At 37.3% G+C, this 6,957-nt stretch overlaps 3 non-coding genes across 3 annotated transcripts; all 3 read left to right on the top strand.

Annotated features, from left to right (window-relative positions):
• Positions 1–1,840: 1,840 nt before the first annotated feature.
• TRNAI-AAU lies at positions 1,841–1,914 on the top strand. Its single transcript has one exon. It is a non-coding gene; the product is annotated as a tRNA-Ile (tRNA).
• A 981-nt stretch (positions 1,915–2,895) lies between these two features.
• TRNAI-AAU lies at positions 2,896–2,969 on the top strand. Its single transcript has one exon. It is a non-coding gene; the product is annotated as a tRNA-Ile (tRNA).
• A 2,306-nt stretch (positions 2,970–5,275) lies between these two features.
• Positions 5,276–5,349, top strand: TRNAI-AAU. Its single transcript has one exon. It is a non-coding gene; the product is annotated as a tRNA-Ile (tRNA).
• Positions 5,350–6,957: the final 1,608 nt, after the last annotated feature.

The raw sequence follows: 6,957 nt of genomic DNA, 5'->3' as shown, positions 1-6,957 counted from the left end.
GATCTATAATGTGCATAAAATCTTTGCCCAATTAGCTCAGTTGTAAGATTATCGTGTTAAAAACGTGGAGGTCGTAGGTTCGACAATTACATAGGCCTAGTTTTATTAATTATTCATAATATATTTAAATGATACGGGGTTACAACACTACGAACTTTAAACCGATGATACGGCCGTTCACAGTTTTTCTTTAGAGGATTTATGAGAGTCATTTCAGGAACAAGAAGTTTGTAAATGAACTAGTTTTGGCCGTTCGATATGTTCTTTTATGAAAGATGAAATTTGAGGATTTCTTAAAGTCTTTTCACGAACAAGGAGGAACAAGAAGTTGGTAAATCAACTAGTTTTGGCCGTTCGATATGTTCTTTTATGAAAGATGAAATTTGAGGATTTCTTAAAGTCTTTTCACGAACAAGGAGGAACAAGAAGTTGGTAAATCAACTAGTTTTGGCCGTTCGATATGTTCTTGTTTTCACGAACAAGGAGGAACAAGAAGTTGGTAAATCAACTAGTTTTGGCCGTTCGATATGTTCTTGTTGGTAAATGAACTAGTTTTGACTGTTCGATATGTTCTTTTATGAAATATGAAATTTGAGGTAAATGAACTAGTTTTGGCCGTTCGATATGTTCTTTTATGAAAGATGAAATTTGAGGATTTCTTAAAGTCTTTTCACGAACAAGGAGGAACAAGAAGTTGGTAAATCAACTAGTTTTGGCCGTTCGATATGTTCTTGTTGGTAAATGAACTAGTTTTGACTGTTCGATATGTTCTTTTATGAAATATGAAATTTGAGGATTTCTTAGAGTCTTTTCACGAACAAGGAGGTAAATGAACTCACTTTGAAGGCCAAATTCAGTATTTCGACTCTCATGAGAGAAAATTTTTCGTCAAGCCACGTGTCAACTTGTGGGGAAGGAAAGCGCGTGAGACAGCAGGCAAGCCACGTGTCAACTTGCGGGAGGGAAAGCGTGTCAGACAGCCTGAGGACACGTATTGACGATTGGGTGGAATAACGCGTCAGGCGCATTGTTAGGCAAGAAAGTCAATGGCCTATTAGCTTAGTTGGTTAAAGTGTTGTGCAAATAACGTGGAGGTCGCTAGTTTGACACTTGAATGGACCAATTTCATTCATTTTTAATTATATCTTTTCAAGATACGAGTTAAAACACTACAAACTTTAGAAGATAATGACTTTTTTAAGTTTATTATGCACAAAGTTATGTAAATAAAACTCGATTGGCAGTATTAAGAGCTAACGACCTATAAGGTGCATAAAACCTATGCCCAATTAGCTCAGTTGTAAGATTATTGTTTTAAAAATGTGGACGTCGTAGGTTCGACAATTCCATAGAACAAGTTTTTTTAATTCTTCATAATATCTTTTCATGATACAGGGTTACAACAGTACGAACTTTAAACCGATGATACGTCCGTTCAAAATTTTCTTTAGATCTGAGTCGTTCGATATGTTCTTACATGAAGGATGAAATTCGAGGATTTCTGAGAGTCATTTCAGGAACAAGAAGGAGGTAAATGAACTTATTTTGGCCGTTCGATATGTTCTTTTACGAAAGATGAAATTCGAGTATTTCTCAGAGTCTTTTCACGAACAAGGAGGTAAATGAACTCACTTTGAAGGCCAGATTCAGTATTGCGACTCTCATGAGAGAAAATTTTTCGGCAAGCCACGTGTCAACTTGTGGGAAGGAAAGCGCGTGACAAAGCCGGCAAGCCAAGTGTCAACTTGCCGAGGGAAAGCGTGTCAGACAGCCTGTGGGACACGTCTTAACGATAGGGTAGAATAACACGTCAAGTGCATTGTCAGGCGAGAAAATCTATGGCCTATTAGCTCAGTTGGTTAGAGCGTCGTGCTAATAACGCGAAGGTCGCAGGTTCGAGACCTGCATGGGCCAATTTCCCTCATTTTTAATTATATCTTTTCATTATACGAGTTAAAACACTACGATTTTTAGAAGATAATGACTTTTTTAAGTTTATTATGCATAAAGTTACAAACTCGATTGGCTGGATTAGAAGCTAACGATCTATAATGTGCATAAAATCTTTGCCCAATTAGCTCAGTTGTAAGATTATCGTGTTAAAAACGTGGAGGTCGTAGGTTCGACAATTACATAGGCCTAGTTTTATTAATTATTCATAATATATTTACATGATACGGGGTTACAACACTACGAACTTTAAACCGATGATACGGCCGTTCACAGTTTTTCTTTAGAGGATTTATGAGAGTCATTTCAGGAACAAGAAGAGAAGTTGGTAAATGAACTAGTTTTGGCCGTTCGATATGTTCTTTTATGAAAGATGAAATATGAGGATTTCTTAGAGTCTTTTCACGAACAAGGAGGAACAAGAAGTTGGTAAATGGACTAGTTTTGGCCGTTCGATATGTTCTTGTTGGTAAATGAACTAGTTTTGGCTGTTCAATATGTTCTTTTATGAAATATGAAATTTGAGGATTTCTTAGAGTCTTTTCACGAACAAGGAGGAACAAGAAGTTGGTAAATGGACTAGTTTTGGCCGTTCGATATGTTCTTGTTGGTAAATGAACTAGTTTTGGCTGTTCAATATGTTCTTTTATGAAATATGAAATTTGAGGATTTCTTAGAGTCTTTTCACGAACAAGGAGGTAAATGAACTCACTTTGAAGGCCAAATTCAGTATTTCGACTCTCATGAGAGAAAATTTTTCGTCAAGCCACGTGTCAACTTGTGGGAAGGAAAGCGCGTGAGAAAGCCGGCAAGCCAAGTGTCAACTTGCCGGAGGGAAAGCGTGTCAGACAGCCGGAGGGAAAGCGTGTCAGACAGCCTGAGGGACACGTCTTAACGATAGGGTAGAATAACACGTCAAGTGCATTGTCAGGCGAGAAAATCTATGGCCTATTAGCTCAGTTGGTTAGAGCGTCGTGCTAATAACGCGAAGGTCGCAGGTTTGAGACCTGCATGGGCCAATTTCCCTCATTTTTAATTATATCTTTTCATTATACGAGTTAAAACACTACGATTTTTAGAAGATAATGACTTTTTTAAGTTTATTATGCATAAAGTTACAAACTCGATTGGCTGGATTAGAAGCTAACGATCTATAATGTGCATAAAATCTTTGCCCAATTAGCTCAGTTGTAAGATTATCGTGTTAAAAACGTGGAGGTCGTAGGTTCGACAATTACATAGGCCTAGTTTTATTAATTATTCATAATATATTTACATGATACGGGGTTACAACACTACGAACTTTAAACCGATGATACGGCCGTTCACAGTTTTTCTTTAGAGGATTTATGAGAGTCATTTCAGGAACAAGAAGGAACAAGAAGTTGGTAAATGGACTAGTTTTGGCCGTTCGATATGTTCTTGTTGGTAAATGAACTAGTTTTGGCTGTTCGATATGTTCTTTTATGAAATATGAAATTTGAGGATTTCTTAGAGTCTTTTCACGAACACGGAGGTAAATGAACTCACTTTGAAGGCCAAATTCAGTATTTCGACTCTCATGAGAGAAAATTTTTCGTCAAGCCACGTGTCAACTTGTGGGGAAGGAAAGCGCGTGAGACAGCAGGCAAGCCACGTGTCAACTTGCGGGAGGGAAAGCGTGTCAGACAGCCTGAGGGACACGTATTGACGATTGGGTGGAATAACGCGTCAGGCGCATTGTTAGGCAAGAAGTCAATGGCCTATTAGCTTAGTTGGTTAAAGCGTTGTGCAAATAACGTGGAGGTCGCAAGTTTGACACTTGAATGGACCAATTTCATTCATTTTTAATTATATCTTTTCAAGATACGAGTTAAAACACTACGAACTTTAGAAGATAATGACTTTTTTAAGTTTATTATGCATAAAGTTATGTAAACAAAACTCGATTGGCAGTATTAAGAGCTAACGACCTATAAGGTGCATAAAACCTATGCCCAATTAGCTCAGTTGTAAGATTATTGTTTTAAAAACGTGGACGTCGTAGGTTCGACAATTCCATAGAACAAGTTTTTTTAATTCTTCATAATATCTTTTCATGATACAGGGTTACAACAGTACGAACTTTAAACCGATGATACGGCCGTTCAAAATTTTCTTTAGATCTGAGTCGTTCGATATGTTCTTACATGAAGGATGAAATTCGAGGATTTCTGAGAGTCATTTCAGGAACAAGAAGGAGGTAAATGAACTTATTTTGGCCGTTCGATATGTTCTTTTACGAAAGATGAAATTCGAGTATTTCTCAGAGTCTTTTCACGAACAAGGAGGTAAATGAACTCACTTTGAAGGCCAGATTCAGTATTGCGACTCTCATGAGAGAAAATTTTTCGGCAAGCCACGTGTCAACTTGTGGGAAGGAAAGCGCGTGAGAAAGCCGGCAAGCCAAGTGTCAACTTGCCGGAGGGAAAGCGTGTCAGACAGCCTGAGGGACACGTCTTAACGATAGGGTAGAATAACACGTCAAGTGCATTGTCAGGCGAGAAAATCTATGGCCTATTAGCTCAGTTGGTTAGAGCGTCGTGCTAATAACGCGGAGGTCTCATGTTTGACACTTGAATGGACCAATTTCATTCATTTTTAATTATATCTTTTCAAGATACGAGTTAAAACACTACGATTTTTAGAAGATAATGACTTTTTTAAGTTTATTATGCATAAAGTTATGTAAACAAAACTCGATTGGCAGTATTAAGAGCTAACGACCTATAAGGTGCATAAAACCTATGCCCAATTAGCTCAGTTGTAAGATTATTGTTTTAAAAACGTGGACGTCGTAGGTTCGACAATTCCATAGAACAAGTTTTTTTAATTCTTCATAATATCTTTTCATGATACAGGGTTACAACAGTACGAACTTTAAACCGATGATACGGCCGTTCAAAATTTTCTTTAGATCTGAGTCGTTCGATATGTTCTTACATGAAGGATGAAATTCGAGGATTTCTGAGAGTCATTTCAGGAACAAGAAGGAGGTAAATGAACTTATTTTGGCCGTTCGATATGTTCTTTTACGAAAGATGAAATTCGAGTATTTCTCAGAGTCTTTTCACGAACAAGGAGGTAAATGAACTCACTTTGAAGGCCAGATTCAGTATTGCGACTCTCATGAGAGAAAATTTTTCGGCAAGCCACGTGTCAACTTGTGGGAAGGAAAGCGCGTGAGAAAGCCGGCAAGCCAAGTGTCAACTTGCCGGAGGGAAAGCGTGTCAGACAGCCTGAGGGACACGTCTTAACGATAGGGTAGAATAACACGTCAAGTGCATTGTCAGGCGAGAAAATCTATGGCCTATTAGCTCAGTTGGTTAGAGCGTCGTGCTAATAACGCGAAGGTCGCAGGTTCGAGACCTGCATGGGCCAATTTCCCTCATTTTTAATTATATCTTTTCATTATACGAGTTAAAACACTACGATTTTTAGAAGATAATGACTTTTTTAAGTTTATTATGCATAAAGTTACGTAAACGAAACTCGATTGGCTTGATTAGGAGCTAACGATCTATAATGTGCATAAATTCTTTGCCCAATTAGCTTAGTTGTAAGATTATCGTGTTAAAAACGTGGAGGTCGTAGGTTCGAAAATTACATAGGCCTAGTTTTATTAATTCTTAATAATATATTTACATGATACGGGGTTACAACACTACGAACTTTAAACCGATGATACGGCCGTTCACAGTTTTTGTTTAGAGGATTTATGAGAGTCATTTCAGGAATAAGAAGTTGGTAAATCAAGAAGTTGGTAAATGAACTAGTTTTGGCTGTTCGATATGTTCTTTTATGAAAGATGAAATTTGAGGATTTCTTAGAGTCTTTTCACGAACAAGGAGGTAAATGAACTCACTTTGAAGGCCAGATTCATTATTTCGACTCTCATGAGAGAAAATTTTTCGGCAAGCCACGTGTCAACTTGCGGGAGGGAAAGCGTGTCAGACAGCCTGAGGGACACGTATTGACGATTGGGTGGAATAACGCGTCAGGCGCATTGTTAGGCAAGAAAGTCAATGGCCTATTAGCTTGGTTGGTTAGAGCGTTGTGCAAATAATGTGGAGGTCGCAAGTTTGACACTTGAATGGACCAATTTCATTCATTTTTAATTATATCTTTTCAAGATACGAGTTAAAACGCTACGAACTTTAGAAGATAATGACTTTTTTAAGTTTATTATGCATAAAGTTATGTAAACAAAACTCGATTGGCAGTATTAAGAGCTAACGACCTATAAGGTGCATAAAATCTATGCCCAATTAGCTCGGTTGTAAGATTATTGTTTTAAAAACGTGGAGGTCGTAGGTTCGAGTTTTTTTAATTCTTCATAATATCTTTTCATGATACGGGGTCACAACAGTACGAACTTTAAACCGATGATGCGGCTGTTCAAAATTTTCTTGAGAAGAGAGACCTAGATATTTTTTATATTTTTATATTTTAGGAGAGAGACTACATATATTTTAGGAGAGAGACATATTTTAGAAGAGACCATATATTTTAGGAGAGAGACATACATCTATTTTAGAAGGGAGAGACAATATATTTTAGGAGAGAGACCTACATCTATTTTAGAAGGGAGATATATTTTAGGAGAGAGACATACATCTATTTTAGGAGGGAGACCTAGATATTTTAGGAGAGAAACCTACCTATTTTAGTAGAAATGGTGGATATTTGAGGAGAGATAATAGATATTTTAGGAGAGAGATAGCCATATATTTTAGGAAAGATAGGAGAGACCTCCATATTTTAGAATTTAAGGAGAGAGACTTACATATTTTAGGAGATACATATTTAGGAGAGAGACCTAGATATCTATATATTTTAGGAGAGAGACCTAGATATTTTAGATATTTTTTGGAGAAACATCTAGATACCTAGATATTTTCGGAGAGAGACCTAGATACTGGATATTTTAGGGGAGAGAGACTTAGAAACGGGGAGAGACCTATATTTTAGGAGAGGGAGAGTTAGTTA

The sequence above is a fragment of the Cucurbita maxima genome, unplaced genomic scaffold (genome assembly GCF_002738345.1).
Source record: "Cucurbita maxima cultivar Rimu unplaced genomic scaffold, Cmax_1.0 Cma_Scf00137, whole genome shotgun sequence".
Classification (NCBI taxonomy): Eukaryota; Viridiplantae; Streptophyta; class Magnoliopsida; order Cucurbitales; family Cucurbitaceae; genus Cucurbita; species Cucurbita maxima.
The sequence above is the reverse complement of the archived record's forward strand: the minus strand, read 5'-3'. Positions and strand labels throughout refer to the sequence as shown.